The sequence below is a fragment of the Palaemon carinicauda genome, chromosome 40 (assembly GCF_036898095.1).
Source record: "Palaemon carinicauda isolate YSFRI2023 chromosome 40, ASM3689809v2, whole genome shotgun sequence".
In the NCBI taxonomy this organism is placed as follows: Eukaryota; Metazoa; Arthropoda; class Malacostraca; order Decapoda; family Palaemonidae; genus Palaemon; species Palaemon carinicauda.
Genome location: NC_090764.1, coordinates 45,118,786 through 45,136,468, shown reverse-complemented (window position 1 = coordinate 45,136,468; position 17,683 = coordinate 45,118,786). Strand labels below are relative to the sequence as shown.

Sequence of the window (17,683 nt, the reverse complement as noted above, 5' to 3'; positions counted from 1 at the left end):
TAATGTGAACACTTCAAAGAGAATCATGATTCTGTCTCAGCGATACGCAGTTAAAAGTTATTCACTTTCGAACTCTATGCTATTTGACACCCTTAAAAGTTTAAAGGCCACTCATGAATGGCAGAGGCAAGGGGCAGTGACAATACCTTAGCTATCAGAACAATATATACATACGATGAGCGCAAAAGCCGATCTCTATCCAAGCTAGGACTAGGGAGGGGTAGGGAATGGCTGCTGATGACTTAGCAAGTAGACCTATAGGCTCCCTCAAATCCCCTATCCTTAGCTCACAAGGATGGTGGGGTTACAGACAATATAAGAAACTACCGAGCTCTATCAGGACTTGAACCCTACTCCAGTTGATAACTTAGAACTTATCTTGTCAAAGAAGTGTTTATAGAAATAGAAACATACATAACAGGAGTTTTATTCACGTATCAATGTTTATTTCGAAAGGAAAGCAAGCGGAAGAGAAAATAAAACTCCAGATTATGATGAATAAACTTTTAACATTTAATCTTTTCAAGATATAGTAATAGGAATGATCCCTGGTTATATGTCCAAAAGCACGTTTTTTTTTATCATAGACCTATTGCCTCATTCTCGTAACAATTTTTCCATCTCAATAGATCATTTACATTTCTTTGCCTCTTCTTTAATTTAGTGAATTAATTTCACATCGTATATGTAATATATATTGTAATAATCTATCATATTTTATCAATGATTTCCGTCTATTTTTCCCCTGTGTTGATATCACATATGAATGCTACTATATTATGTGACAACTTCTCTCATTGATTAAGCGTTTTGGTGTCGATATTAATCCACAACTGGCACCCTATTTCTCTGAAGTAAGCAAGACTTGGATCTATAGACCTTAGAATCAGTCCAACCTTTAGCTTCGTTAACACCTTTCGGAAAATGTTGTTATGTTCATTGAATTCCACATACCGTGTTTAATAAATGACATTTATTTCATTTACTAGTGCCAAGAGAATTCACTCTCTTGTTCCTATTCAATCCACATTCCAAGACCCCCTAAAAGGACATGGCATTCTCATTCCACTTTCGATTGTAAAATATCAGATTAAAAACATGTTAATGATTGGTTTTGCACATTTGCGATATCCCACTTAAAAGGAGTTATGCAAGATGAATGTGTATAGAGAGGAAAATTGGATGCCAGACACTTGATGGAAATAAAGTGAAAGAGAAGGTATTCAGTACAGGGAGGCCAAAGATAGAATGTGTCTGAGGTTACCGGAGATGTAGGACGAGTTAGATTAGCTTCTTCTTCTTCTTCTTCTTCTTCTTTCAACCTTATTAATCTCACTGTATTGCAGGGTTGACCGCTCGATTCAACCTTTTCAATCCATTTCTATTCCTTGCATCTTCTTCCCCCAGTCCTGCCACACTCCTATCCATCCTCACCACATCCATCCATCATAATAGGATTGATACAATAGCCAACGAGAAAGTTCGAGAGAGGTGGTAGTTGAAGAAAATGATTGAGAAATTGATTTAAGTGACAATGGTGCAAAACATATACAGAAAGGATGTTTAATTCCCAAAGATACTTAAATGTAAAGTATGATGCATATATATATATATATATATATATATATATATATATATATATATATATATATATATATATATATATATATATATATTTATATATATTTTATATATATAATATATATATATATATATATATATATATATATATATATATATATATATATATATATATATATATATGTGTGTGTGTGTGTGTGTGTGTGTATGTGTGTATGGAATAGGCAGCTTCGTGAATTTCTGTGAAGCCTTTTAAAAAATCATTTATGTTTTTAAAAAATGATCTTAAATTTTTGTATTTATATTTCAAAGAATCTAAAGTTTTCATTTTCCAATTTTTGTTGAAAGTTTTCCGAATTTCTAAATATTTTTGTTCAAATTTTCATCACCATAACATTTATATTACAATGCTGGTCTTCATGAGAATAGAAAATTTTATTCACATATCTTATTTGTGTATTTAAGAGATGTATAGCCAGCTGGTAAGATGAGTTCCACTCATGTAGGATTAAGTAAAGTATGTAAATTACATAAGACTGTCATCATTTATTTAATTGTATCTTCATTTAGTTCCATATATGTAAATTTAGCTCATTTTAAAGAATTAAATCTTCATTTCACGTAGTTTGGTTATGAAGTCTTATGTAACCTTTTAAAAGGTATGCTGTATGACGCACACGCTAGGGATTGCATCCCGTTTCTACGTGGTTGGAAGTTGTGTGAAGGATCTCGAATAGAATTTTTTTTTTTCAATGTTGCGAGAGGAGGTGGGCGAAGTTAGCTGAGAAAGAGTTGCCTCGCAAGCAATGTTAGTACCCCTTCTTCAAATTGCTAAGTTGGCAACCTTACGCCACTAGAGCCATGCTCCCACACTACGAGAATGATTTTCGAGAAATTTCTAGATGAATTAAGTTAATATATATAGAGAGCCTAGCAATGCATAGGAAGCAGAAGATATCCAGCCTATCCCTTTGAAAGAGCCAACGTCCACCAGCCCTCTCTCCAGCCACTACATAACTCCTCTCAAGTTTGAATAGTGTTTTCCTCTCAAACGTGAATAGTGATTTCTATCCAACATATATCGTGTATAGTGTTGTTCAAACATTGGTGATATTATTGGGTAATTAACTAAGAGTGAAATGTGTTAATCCAAGTACATTTTCTAGTATAAATTTTGGTAACTGGCCCTGTGAGATTTTGGTTAAACAGTGAAGTGTATTTATTTTGCTCAACTTTTCGATAATCTTGTGTGAGCCAAAGGACGTGAGAGTATCAGTTAAGTATACGTAAGTGTAATTTTGATTTATTTCTTATTTGTTAAAGTGTCATATATATTCATTAATTGTCAAAATTAAATATTTTCATAAATTAATTTCCAGTGAAACAAGTGATTGTATAATTTTTTATAAGGTATCTTTTTTCTTTTTTGTCTTAGTCTAAGGTTTAGTTCAGATTTAATATTCCGAGTGATTTAATTTTGGTGTTAATTTTGAATTATTAACTTTTTATAGAATATATTTATTTTTATGAAGTGTGCATTATTTCGATCACCAATAGTTATTTCCAGTGCTTTGTTCGTATCCCCTGACTAAGAACCGAAGTAAGAGGTTGATTTAATAATAGTTTCCGTTAAAAGTAAAGTAATCATCCAATTTTGTTTTGAGTGTAAAGTAAAGAGACCTTTTTGAAATTCAGTGTTCTTATGAATTATTATCTAAGAGTTGCATATTATTCTCAGAGCTAGGAGATTTTCTATTGTGTATCAAATTATGTAATATAAGTAGGTGGGTTTTGGAGCTCGGGAATTTACGTAATTTGCTAGTCATAATATTATATATATATATATATATATATATATATATATATATATATATATATATATATATATATATATATATATGTATATATATATATATATATATACACTGTATATATATATATATATATATATATATGTGTGTGTATATATATATATATGTGTGTGTATATATATATATATATATATATATATATATATATATATATATATATATATATATATATATATATATATACACACACACTAGTATTTGCGATCTGTCCAAAATTAAGGCTAAATATTTGGGCTCCAAGCACGAGTACCCCCTCTCACCAGGGTATGACAAATAAATCCTTTCCCCACTTTTCTAGGGACCAGTGTTTGGGGGGAGCTCAACGTGACGGGAAAAAACATATACTAGCATATGTAGCCAGACACTCTCTCTCTCTCTCTCTCTCTCTCTCTCTCTCTCTCTCTCTCTCTCTCTCTCTCTCTCTCTCTCTCTCTCTCTCTCTCTCTCTATATATATATATATATATATATATATATATATATATATATATATATATATATATATATATAGATCTCTCTCTCGCTCTCTCTCTCTCTGTATATATATACAGTATATATATATATATATATATATATATATATATATATATATATATATATATATATATATATATATATATTCAGTTATTTATAGCAGAAAGGGTTGATCCCAGAAAAAGAACAATGTTCGCTGTTGTACTCATACTTCCACAGAAGGCAGGTGTTCGAAATCTGTCACATATTGTACTATACACTACACCATTCACCTTTATCCTGGACAAACTCTCGTCCTTCCTCAATGACAATATCCTCGCCATCCAATACCTCTTGTAAACCATTTCCCAACACATTTTGGCCCATCTCTCTACCGTTTTCTCGACAATGCCTAATGGTAGCCTACGCTGTTTTGACCAGCCTATTGTCCTATATTCTTTCTAAACGACTTTACGATTTAAAAACATTCAGATCCATCCTCTCAACTTCGTTAATCTTTTAGTTATGTATTCCTTATTTCCCCATTTTTCATAATGTAAATTATTTTTATATTTGCTAACAGCTTATGTCAATTGCTTCCATTTTTTTCTTGTATTCAACACCCGTACATCATTTACATAAACAAGACTTGGTACACATTGCTTGCTACCTTCTACCTTCGTCTATATTATGTGACACCTTCTCTCTCGTCTTGTCTTACCATCGTCAGTTGTATTCACAAAACCCCCACAGGAGCTAATTCGACCATGTAATATAATATTCCTTGTTCCTTGTTGCTGTTTTAATCCTTCACCCTCCTATTATTATTATTATTATTATTAGTAAATGCTAAGCTACAACCCTAGTTGGAAAAGCAGAATGCTATAAGCCCAGGGGCCCCAACAGGGAAAATAGCCCAGTGAGGAAAGGAAATAAGGAAAATAAAATATTTTAAAAATAATAACATTAAAATAAATATTTCCTATATAAACTATAAGAACTTTAACAAAGAAGAGGAAGAGAAACTAGATAGAACAGCGTGCCTGAGTGTACCCTCAAGCAAGAGAACTCTAACCTAAGACAGTGGAAGACCATGGTACAGAGGCTATGGCACTACCCAAGACTAGAGAACACTGGTTTGATTTTGGAGTGTCCTTCTCCTAGAAGAGCTGCTTACCATAGCTGAAGTCTCTCTTCTACCCTTACCAAGAGGAAAGTAGCCACTGAACAATTACAGTGCAGTAGTTAACCCCTTGGGTGAAGAAGAATTGTTTGGTAATCTAAGTGTTGTCAGGTGCATAAGGACAGAGGAGAATCTGTAAAGGATAGGCTAGACTATTCGGTGTCTGTGTAAGCAAAGCGAAAGAACCGCAACCATAGAGAAGGGTCCTATGAAGTGGCTAGACCGACTCTGGCCAGTCAAAGGACCCAATAACGCTCTAGCGGTAGTATCTCAACGGGCGGCTGGTGCCCTGACCAACCTACTACCTATCCCTACTCTTACTCAGGTTAACTATCTCCTTAACAAGAATAAAAAGATAAGAAAAAAAAATCTCTTTAACAAGAGGGGTGTTCTTGATCTAATATTTGTATGATACAATGCTAATTATATTTATTTCTTAGTTCTGGTACATGATGTAAGGTTTACTGGTTACCAGCATATTTTGATTATTAGAACTTGTTAACGTTACCAAAAGACATATACTGCACGAAATTACTAGGCCTAATTATATAAATACCAGTAAAAGTATAGGCCTACATGGCGGAATACTGAGATAAAATGGCGTCTAGCTTATGTTCAGCCTCAACATCATAAGCCGTAACATAAACTGAGTGTCAACCATTAAGTGCCCATGGATATAATAATGGCTTCGACGTACTTTCTTTCCGATATTCAATATTTTTTTTTCTTTTTTTTTATAGCATTATGTCAAAGACTTACCCGTTTCCTCTATGTAATGATTATAACCTTGTGATATCTCAATTGAGTAGTTTTGTGCGTGCGCTCTCTCTCTCTCTCTCTCTCTCTCTCTCTCTCTCTCTCTCTCTCTCTCTCTCTCTCTCTCTCTCTCTCTCATACGCAGACATTTTGTTACATACATACGTACAGTAGGTACATACATGCATCTTTACATACATGTGGTATGCATAAGCCTAGATAAACTATATTGTAGAACTGATATAAAGACAAGCTTAAGGGCTAAGGATGTATCTGATTGAGTTTTGTGATGGAAGTGAAGAATGTCAGATTTATAAGATGGAAGAGTACCGAGATGGAGGTAGTAGGTTGGCCATGGCACCAGCCATCCATTGAGATACTACCACTAGAGAGTTATTGGGCCTTTTGACTGGCCAGACAGTACTACATTGGATCCTTCTCTCTGGTTACGGTTCACTTTCCATTTGCCTACACATACACTGATTAGTCTGGCATATTCTTTACAGATTCTCCTCTGTCCGAATACACCTAACAACACTGAGATTACCAAACAATTCTTCTTCACCCAAGGGGTTACTGCACTGTATTTTCTCAGGGGTCACTTTCCTCTTGGTAAGGGTAGAAGAGACTCATTAGCTATGGTAAGCAGCTCTTCTAGGAGAAGGACACTCCAAAATCAAACCATTGTTCTCTAGTCTTGGGTAGTGCCATAGCCTCTGTACCATGGTCTTACACTATCTTGGGTGAGAGTTCTCTTGCTTGAGGGTACACTCGGGCACAGTATTCTATCTAATTTCTCTTCCTCGTGTTTTGTTAATTTTTATTAGTTTATAAAGGAGATATTTATTTTAATATTATTAAAATATTTATTTTTTCCTAGTTTCCTTTCCTCACTGGGCTGTTTTCCCTGTTGGAGCCCCTGGGCTTGTGGCATTCTGCTTTTCCAACTGGGGTTGTAGCTTAGCAATTAATAATAATAATAATAATAGTGCCATAGTCTCTGTACCATGGTCTTTCACTGTCTTGGGGTAGAGTTCTCTTGCTTGAGGGTGCACTCGGGCGCACTATTCTATCTTAATTCTCTCCATCTTGTTTTTTTGAAGTTTTTATAGTTTGTACATGAAAGATTTATATTAATGTTGTTACTGTTCTTGAAATATTTTATTTCAGTAGTTAATTACTTGCTTCTCATATAGTTTCCATATTTCCTTTACTCACTGGGCTATTTTCCCTGTTAGAACCCTTGGGCTTATAGCATTCTGCTTTTCCAAATAGGGTTATAGCTTACCAAGTAATAATAATAATAATGATAATAATAATAATAATGATTACTGTAAAATGGCGGCTCCGAGATGGGGATGTTGTGTCTCCATAGCTGTTCAATATTCTTTTTCATTTAACTAGGAATTCTTACAGTCAGAGAAAGGTTACTTAAGTAGGTGCAAAGTTACGGAATAAATCGAGTCTTCAGTGGAGATAGAATGACGGAGAATGAGAAAAAAACTACAGAGAATAATGAAAAAGTATTAAGCGTTTTTAAGAACCGAGTTGAAAGTAATTATGAACGTGATTTAGGATATGAGGATGTATGGGAACCAGGCAATTGGAATAATGACGGTAAATATCCTATAGGTAGTGAGCGAATGGAAGAGCTATATTCAATTCAAGTATTTGGTGTGAATAATTTGGTTAAGAGGGGAAGGGCGAGAGAATGATATCACAGAGTAGGTAAATCTACAAAGGTAATAACAATAGATTTGGAGGAGACTGGAAAAATCTATGAAATCACAGGATGGAATTTATGGAATGCTGAACCTCCACCATGAAATTGAAAAAGAAGGAAAGAGAGATGGGAGTTGTATAAATCAGTGGATTACGTCATATTAGTGGTATCAGATGAATTGAGAGGCCAGCGGCCACCCTATAATTATGTCTTGTTAGTCTTTTGTTTTTAGTCTCCTCGCTGTGGGGTGCCTTTTTCTTGTAATGACTGAGCTGTGTTGATCATGAGATCATTTAAACTCACTTTTTTTTATCTCGTCTATACATTTCTTTTTATCTTTTTCACTTTTATTCTTGTAGGCCTATCTGTTTTCTTACGTCCTCGTCTATTTTATTTATCTCTTCATCTATATTTATCCTACATCTCTATCTATCTGAAATTACCTTCCTATCTATCTTTTCTTAACTTTCAATCCAATCGGTGCAACCTGTTTCCCCCTAGGAAGTGTCAAGGGACCTAAGTTCATTTATATATTTCCTTAAGATCTTTACTTTCCATATTGCCTCACCTTACGTGCGACACGGGCTCTTGCTTGATTGCTGGAAATACAAGGTTTCTGATGAGCAGTATACTGTACCTAAGTACAGTTTATAAAGAGGTATTGTAGAACGAAAAAATATTTTGCTTCGCAGTTGAAAAAGCAAGTTGACTACGACAATGAGAAGAGGAGTGACTTGAGGTATATCTTTTACTTACTTGACTGAAGCCATAGTCAGGGAGGAAGTTTGTAAAATGTAGCTGTAATTTTTAGGCCTCATTGGGAAATACGAATCTGATGAAGCGGAAGCAAGGAGAGCTTGTGTGGAAGAAATAATGAATGAAAAATGGCCAATAATGATTGTTATATATATGGATATATATATATATATATATATATATATATATATATATATATATATATATATATATATATATATATATATATATATATATATATATATATATATATATATACACACACACACACACACACACACACACACATATATATATATATATATATATATATATACATAAACACATATATTACGTATAGAATATATGTGTATATATATATATATATATATATATATATATATATATATATATATATATATATATATATATATATATATATATATATATGTGTGTGTGTAAACACACACATATTAGCTACATGTATGCACTGACATATAAATATTAATTTCTGTGTGGATGTGGGTAGTCTACATTTCACATCGGCGGTATTTGTTGAAGAATATGCGAAAGGAAAAATCACAGTCATGTCAAAGGTTCTGTATCTATTTCTCTTTTTAAAATGCTGGAGCTTTCATCTCTACAGCTGCAACCTTTAACACGATGGCGGACTTAGCTTTCCCACGTATGCATGGATGTATGTATGCATATGTCATTATTTTTCACTGCTAAGTTTTCCTGTGATCTGTTTAAATCTACAATGTATATGAAATCGCAAAAGCTATGTAAAAATATCAAATTCTTTCCTAATGTTTCATTTACCTTCTGTTCATCATATTGGAGATATCGTTTAAGTAAGTCAGTAACTTCATAGGAACTTTCTTTGATATTTTCTTACTTGATAAAGGTAATTTTCCACTTCATTAATAGTTCCATGGACTCTATACATTTTTATTTGCATAATTGCGTCAAAAAGTCTGAAATGTCACGAGAATTGAATAGGTACGAACTGTTATTTACGTTTTCTGAATTGCTATTATTTCTTGAACGGTTACTTCTTTTTTCGTATTGGATGTAAATTTGTTCAAAACTATTTGTTGCTGAAAGTAAATGTCACTTTATAAGTCTTCAGTGGTGCGGTTGCCAGCTGCGCGACTTCTTTACTAGACCCCAGCTGACACTGGTGTGAGCTGGCCCTAAGATTTTTATTGATATTAAAGAAAGAGTTTCATTTCTGACAAACATATCTACCAGTAACTATGATGTGCAAAGTAAGATCTAGTTCAAGGTCAGATGTAGTTTATTATTGATATTACTAAATAAGCTACTACCTTAATTGGAAAAGCCGGTTGCTATACTCCCAAGGGATCTAATAGGGAAAATTGCCTATTGAGGAAGGGAAATAAGGAAACACAGTATAATGCCTGAGTGCTTCCCCCCCTCACAACAAGCAAGAGAACTCTAACCCAAGACAGTGAAAGACCATGTTACGGATTGTTTGGCACTGCCCAAGACTAGAGAACAATGGTTTGATTTTGTAGTGTCCTTCTAGAAGAGCTGCTTACCATAAGTAAAGTGTCTCTTCTTCCGTCACCAAGAGGAAAGTATCCTCTGAACAATTACAGTGCAGTAGTTAATCCTTTGAGTCTAAGAAGAATTTTTCATTCAGTATGGCCAAATATGTTCTCACTCCCTTTGCTGCGATACAGCCTCGAATTTTCTTTGGCCTAAGTTCCAGTTCCGTGTCACTCTGGGAATCCTTTTGTTTTCTAATTGGTGTATAATTAGGTCATTATTTTTTCGTTCGGTAGTTAGATACTTATTGGTTTTCTAATCGGTATCAATTACATCTGTAATTCTTTTGATTGAGTAGACTTTATTTTTCTTTTTTTTTTTTTGCTTATATGGCACTCCATTCTGTTTGGTTTAATCATTCAAATTCATGTATTTTTATCATTAATCATCACAATTAAATTACATTAATAATGTTAATAGTTATAATAGTAACAATAACCACAACGATAATAATAATAGTAATTTTTGACATTAAGAATAATGATTATAGAAACCTGAAATTACACATTTAACATTACTTGTCAACGGAACCAGATAAGCAAATCTGTGATTAGCGAATATAGAATTCAATGTTTCCATCTTCCACCTGTGTATGCATTTGATCAAAACGCGGACTAATATGCTAAATGAAATTTGCAACGTTTCCTTATTTCCTTTCCTCACTGGTCTATTTTCCCTGTTAGACCCTTTGGGCATACGGCAGTCTGCTTTTCCAAATAGGGTTGTAGCTTAGCAAGTGATGATGATAATAATAATAATAATAATAATAATAATAATAATTACTGTAAAATGGCGGCTCCGAGATGGGTGTGTTATGTCTCCATAGCTGTTCAATATTCTTTTTCATTCAACTAGGAATGCTTACAGTCAGCGAAAGGTTACTCAAGTAGGTGCAAATTTACGGAATAAATCGAGTCTTCAGTGGAGTTAGAATGACGGAGAATGAGAAAAAATTACAGAGAATAACAAAAAAGTATTAAGTGTTTTGAAGAACCGAGTTGAAAGTAATTATGAGCGGGATTTAGGATATGAGGATGTATGGGGACCAGGAAATTGGAAAAATGACAGTTAATATACTATAGGTAGTGAGCGAATGAAAGAGCTATATTTAATTTAAGTATTTGGTGTGAATAATTTGGTTAAGAGGGGAAGGGTGAGGGAATGATAGCACAGAGTAGGTAAATCTACAAAGGTAATAACAATAGATTTGGAGGAGACTAGAAAAATCTATGAAATCACAGGATGGAATTTATGGATTGCTGAACCTCCAATATGAAATTGCAAAGGAGAAAAGAGAGATGGGAGCTGTATAAATCAGTAGATTACGTCATATTAGTGGTATCAGATGAATTGAGAGGCCAGCGGCCACCCTATAATTGTCTTGTTAGTCTTTTGTTTTTAGTCTCCTCGCTGTGGGGTGCTTTTTTCTTGTAATGACTGAGCTGTGTTGATCATGAGATCATTTAAACTCCCTTTTTTTTCTCGTCTATACATTTCTTTTTATCTTTTTCACTTTTATTCTTGTAGGCCTATCTGTTTTCTTACGTCCTCATCTATTTTATCTATCTCTCCATCTATATTTATCCTACATCTCCATCTATCTGAAATTACCTTCCTATCTATCTTTTCTTAACTTTCAATCTAATCGGTGCAACCTGTTTCCCCCTAGGAAGTGTCAAGGGACCTGAGTTCATTTATATTTTTCCTTAAGATAAGGGATCCTACAAAGGTGTGTTGGTCTCTTGGGAGGTTCTTAATGGCAGAGGGGTGTCGGCTGGAGGAAACAGGAGTGGAGATAAACTTAGGGGATTTAAATTTAGAAAGGGTTTCTTTAATTTCTATATTGCCTCACCTTACGTGCGACACGGGCTTTTGCTTGATTGCTGGAAATACAAGGTTTCTGATGAACAGTATACTGTACCCAAGTACAGTTTAGAAAGAGATAATGTAGAACCAAAAAAAGATTTTGCTTCGTAGTTGAAAAAGCAAGGTGACTACGATAATAAGATGTGTGACTTGAGGTATATTTTTTCATTATTTGACTGAAGCCATAATTAGTGAGGAAGTTGGTAAAATGTAGCTGCAATTTTCACGAATCTGAAAAGGCGGAAGCAGGGAAAGCTTGTGTGGAAACAATGAATGAAAAAATGGCCAATGATAATTGCCTTTTCTTTTCTTGAGAGCAATCTATGTTAGGGGAAACAGTCTAATATTAAATGTATGTATGTATGCATATATATATATATATATATATATATATATATATATATATATATATATATATATATATTATATTTGTTATATATATTACACACACACACACACACATATATATATATATATATATATATATATATATATATATATATATATTACACATATATAATATATATATATATATATATATATATATATATATATGAATATGTATATATATGTATTTATATATATATATATATATATATATATATATATATATATATATATGAATATGTATATATATATATATATATATATATATATATATATATATATATATAATGCACTCACATATAAATATTGATTTCTGTGTGGATGTGGGTAGTCTACATTTCACATCGGCGGTATTTGTTTAAGAATATTCGAAAGGGAAAAATCACAGTTATGTCAAAGGTTCTGTATCGATTTCTCTTTTTAAAATGCTGGAGCTTTCATCTCTACAGCTGCAACCTTTAACACGACGGCGGACTTATGCATGCATATGTCATTATTTTTCACAGTTTTCCTGTGATCTGTTAATCTACAATCTAAATGAAATCCCAAAAGCTATGTAAAAATATAAAATTCTTCTTAATGTTTCATTTACCTTCTGTTCACGTAGGTAGTAGGCTGGACAAGGCACCAGCCGCCCGTTGAGATACTACTGCTAGAGAGTTATGGGGTTCTCTGACTGGCCAGACAGTACTACATTGGATCCTTCTCTCTGGTTACAGTTCTTACCCTTTGCCTACACATACAACGAATAGTTTGGCATATTCTTTACAGATTCTCCCCTGTCTTCGTACACCTGACAACACTGGGATTACCATACAATTCTTCTTCACCCAAGGGGTTAACTACTCCACTGTAATTGTTCAGTGGCTACTTTCCTCTAAGTAAGGGTAGAAGAGACTCTTTAGCTTTGGTAAGCAGCTCTTCTAGGAGAAGGACACTCCAAAATCAAACCATTGTTCTCTAGTCTTGGGTAGTGCCATAGCCTCTGTACTATGGTCTTCCACTGTCTTGTATTAGAGTTCTCTTGCTTGACGGTACACTCGAGCACACTATTCTATCTAATTTTTCCCTCTTGTTTTGTTAAAGTATATATAGTTTATGTAGGAGTACGTATTTTAATGTTGTTACTCTTCTTAAAATATTTTATATTACCTTGTTTCCTTTTCACACTGGGATATTTTCCTTGTTGGGGCCCCTGGGCTTATAGCGTCCTGCTTTTCCAACTAGGGTTGTAGCTTAGCAATTAATAATGATAATGGTAATAATAATAATGATAATATTTGAGATATCATTTAAATAAGACAGTAAGTTCATAGGAACTTTCTTTGATATTTTCTTACTTGATAAAGGTGATTTTCCACTTCATTAATAGTTCCATGGACTCTATACATTTCTGTTTGCATAATTGCGTCAAAAAGTCTGAAATGTCACGAGAATTGGATGGGTACGAACTGTTATTTACGTTTTCTGAATTGCTATTATTTCTTGAACGGTTACTTCTTTTTTTCGTATTAGATGTAAATTTTTTCATAACTATTTGTTGCTGTAATTAAATGTCACTTTTAACAAGTCTTCAGTGGTGCGGTTGCCAGCTGCGCGACTTCTTTTCTAGACCCAGCTGACACTGGTGTGAGCTGGCCCTAAGATTTTTATTGATATTAAAGAAAGAGTTTCATTTCTGACAAACATTATCTACCAGTAAATATGATGTGCAAAGTGAGGTCAATTCAAGGTCAGATATAGATTATTATTGTTATTACTAGGTAAGCTATAACCATAATTGGAAAAGCAGGTTGCTATAATCCAAAGGACTCCAATAGGGAAAATAGCCTAATGAGGAAAGGAAATAAGGAAACTTAGAATAGTGCCTGAGTGTCCCCTCAAGCAAGAGAACTCTAACCCAAGACAGTGAAAGACCATAGTACAGAGGATATGACATTCGCAAGACAAGAGAACAATGGTTTGATTTTGTAGTGTCCTTTTCCTAGAAGAGCTGCTTACCATAGCTTAAGATTCTCGTCTACCCTTACCAACTGGAAAGTGAACACTGAACAATTACAGTGCAGTAGTTAGCCCCTTGAGTCTAAGAATAATTGTTCATTCTGTATAACAAAATATGTTCTCACTTTCTAGGAAGCGATACAGATTCGAATTTCCTTAGGCCAAGTTCCAGTTCCGTGTCACTCTGGGAATCCTTTTGTTTTCTAATTGGTGTATAATTAGGTCATTATTTGTTCGTTCAGTAGTTAGTTACTGATTGGTTTTCTAATCGGTATCAATTACATCTGTAATTCTTTTAATTGAGTAGACTTTTCTTTTTTTATAGTGCACTCCTTTCTGTTTGGTTTAATCATTCAAATTCATGTATTTTTATCATTTATGATCACAATTCCATTACATTAATAATGTTAATAGTTATGATAGTAACAATAACCACAACGATAATAATAATAGTAATTTTTGACATTAAGAATAATGATTATAAGAACATTAAATTACGCATTTAAGATTACTTATCAACGGAACCAGATAAGCAAATCTGTGATTAGCGAATATAGAATTCAAAGTATCCATCTTTCACCTGTGTATGAATTTGATCAAAACGCGGACTAATATGCGAAATGAAATTTGCAACGTGAAGGAGGCGAAAGTTGCATTTACTCCGGTTGCTAATTTTCCAGAATGACTGACATATCTGGCGCAGAAGCTGGAAAAATGCACGAGGCGGAAGAATAAAAATTTGTAGGCTGAAAAATATATCGAGAGCGGTAAAAGTTCTTCCCTTTGAACATGTCAGGAAACTCCTCAGTGTGTTTGTGAAAAGTTTTGGAGTTTTTAAAGAGCATTTTTTTCATTTTTTATTTCCCATGAAATTCTCTTATTTTACGTCGGGACAAATATATTTCTAACACTTTTTCATCAAAGCACCACTTTCAGTTAGGACATCTTCAATTATACAAATGTATGTTTTATAATCCAAATTACTGATTGTCATTTTGGTTTGCTCATGTTTTCTTTCTTATAAAATTCTTGTAATATTTTAGTTATATTACATTATTGATCACCTAATATCCCTGTTTGTTAAACCTCTTCTTAAGCCAAGAAGGTATATGGAAAATAAAATGTTAAATCTGTATTCCAGTAGAATTGAAAGAATGAAACATTAGAAATAAGCACATTTCCATAAGGAAACCAAACTTTGCTTTTTATTATTAAGTACTTTAAGATGAATCAGAATTCAACATTAAACAAGGCTCTTAGAGCCAGACATAAACACTATGCACACAGTTTGATGTAGGAGATCTCAGTCAGAGCAGCCATTAACAATCAAATGCATACTTACGGATATGAAATTACACACGATTCAAATTCAAGAAACCGAATGTTTCCATTAATAATGCTAAACATAATTGCAATGAGGTGATATTTGGAAGGTTTATTGCTAATTACATGTAGGCCTACTCTATGGATAGTGTTATCTCGTATAGATACGAATATGAGATATAAGTATAGTATTTTTCTGCCAATCCCAAAATTATTTTTGTGTTATTTAGTTTGAATCTACAGTATTTACCTTAAAATTCACTTACAAGTAAAATTCATGATGAACGTACTGTATATCTGTGCTAGTTTCCTTCTATCCAAACAAGCTTTGAAACCAACTACTCCTGTAGACGTAAGATGTAATTGCATTATTTTTCTTTTACAGATATGCTGGGCTGGAAAACACGAGGCCCTTTGGGTGCTGGAAACCAGTAGGAAGAAAGGTATGAATATTTTTTTTTTCAAATTTGAATACGACTGAATCATTTCCTAAGATTTTTGTTTTGTTGTACGGATTAGGATAAGGCAGAAACAATGTGAATGGTTAAACGCGGAATAATGCTTCCGTTGCCTTTTTGTCATTGTCGAGAGAAACAAAATTGCAATGGGAATGTTCTCAAGCATCTACAGAAATAATCATATTTGGCCTTTTCATTTCAAGTAATTTCATAGGTAACAAAACAATTCATCTAGGACTCAAGGGGGTAATGGCCATTTACCAATTTACCAATATTCTTAGTAGGCCTATTTGTATACAAGTAGATTTTGTGCCTCGTGTCTGAGTTTAGATATGTATTAATTTCCTCTTTACATTGATTATCATATAATTAACTGACATAATGTTCATTACTTGGCAAATGATGGAAAATGTAAACGGGAAAAAACTTAAAAGCTGAAATTGATATTATGGCTACGTCAAAATATAAATCCTTCAGAAGACGTTTCTCAAACCTACGAATTTTGTTGAGGTCAGCCAGGGTCATGAAAGGCTAATAAATCATAGTGCCTAGCCGGTCTCTCTCTCTCTCTCTCTCTCTCTCTCTCTCTCTCTCTCTCTCTCTCTCTCTCTCTCTCTCTCTCAAGTACCAATAATTACTATACGTTCAACGGTTTAAGTATAAGCTTTGTTCCCACCTTCTGTTGATTTTTCATGTATTGGGAACGGCTTAGTGTAGAAAATATACATTGCAATATTATTCTAGAATATTTACGATGAAATATATTGATCTGATTTTATTTGATTCATAGAAATCTGGCCATGTTATTTATCACTGGATTCGGGAAGACCAATCAGCGTTAAAATGTTACCATGTTAAAGTTAAAATGTTACCATGTTAAAATGTTACTTCGAGAAAACCCCGCAGTTACGCTATGAAGTAACAGCCTAAAGAGGTCGGACAGAAAGAAATAAGAAACGCCGAGGAAAGAAGTTGAAATGTTAAGCTAAAAGTGTTGTATCCAGGACCCGAGGGTGTACTGCTAACACCCTTTAGTAATATGTGGTGCGTTGTCCACTCACACAGATTAAAATGCATTGTGAACTAAGAGGGTAAGACATTGCCTTTTTCTTAAAGATTTGAAGAATGAAACATTGGTATGCAAAGCGTATTTAGTCAAATACAACATGGAAATCAGTTATTTTTGAAAAGGGTATTTAGTTAAATACAAAATGGAAATCAGTTATTTTTGAAAAGGGTATTTAGTTAAGTACAAAATAGAAATCAGTTATTTTTGAAAAGGGTATTTAGTTAAATACAAAATGGAAATCATTTATTTTTGAAAAGGGTATTTAGTTAAGTACAAAATAGAAATCAGTTATTTTTGAAAAGGGTATTTAGTCAAATACAAAATGGAAATCAGTTATTTTTGAAAAGGGTATTTAGTTAAATATAAAATGGAAGACGTATTTTTGGTAACGAATTGCCGCACAACCAGGCAGTTTTTTGTTTTGTATTTTCGATATAATTAGTGTCTTACGTTCAATTACCATACAACCAGGCAGTTTTTTGTTTTGTATTTTCGATATAATTAGTGTCTTACGTTCAATTACTGTACAACCAGGCAGTTTTTTTGTTTTGTATTATCGATATAATTAGTGTCTTACGTTCAATTACCGTACAACCAGGCAGTTTTTTGTTTTGTATTTTCGATATAATTAGTGTCTTACGTTCAATTACTGTACAACCAGGCAGTTTTTTTGTTTTGTATTATCGATATAATTAGTGTCTTA

The 17,683-nt window shown here is 33.3% G+C and overlaps 1 protein-coding gene across 2 annotated transcripts in view; it reads left to right on the top strand.

The window, feature by feature from the left end:
- The window catches only part of LOC137631746 (neurofilament heavy polypeptide-like), a 674,888-nt gene that overhangs the window by 166,980 nt on the left and 490,225 nt on the right, over nt 1-17,683 (top strand). The window contains exon 3 of one of the 2 annotated variants that reach the window (XM_068363658.1): nt 15,839-15,896. The exons of the other annotated variant lie outside the window; for it this stretch is intronic. The gene's annotated coding sequence lies outside the window, so the exon portion shown is untranslated. The remainder of the gene's footprint in view (nt 1-15,838; nt 15,897-17,683) is intronic. 2 annotated transcript variants of the gene reach the window in all.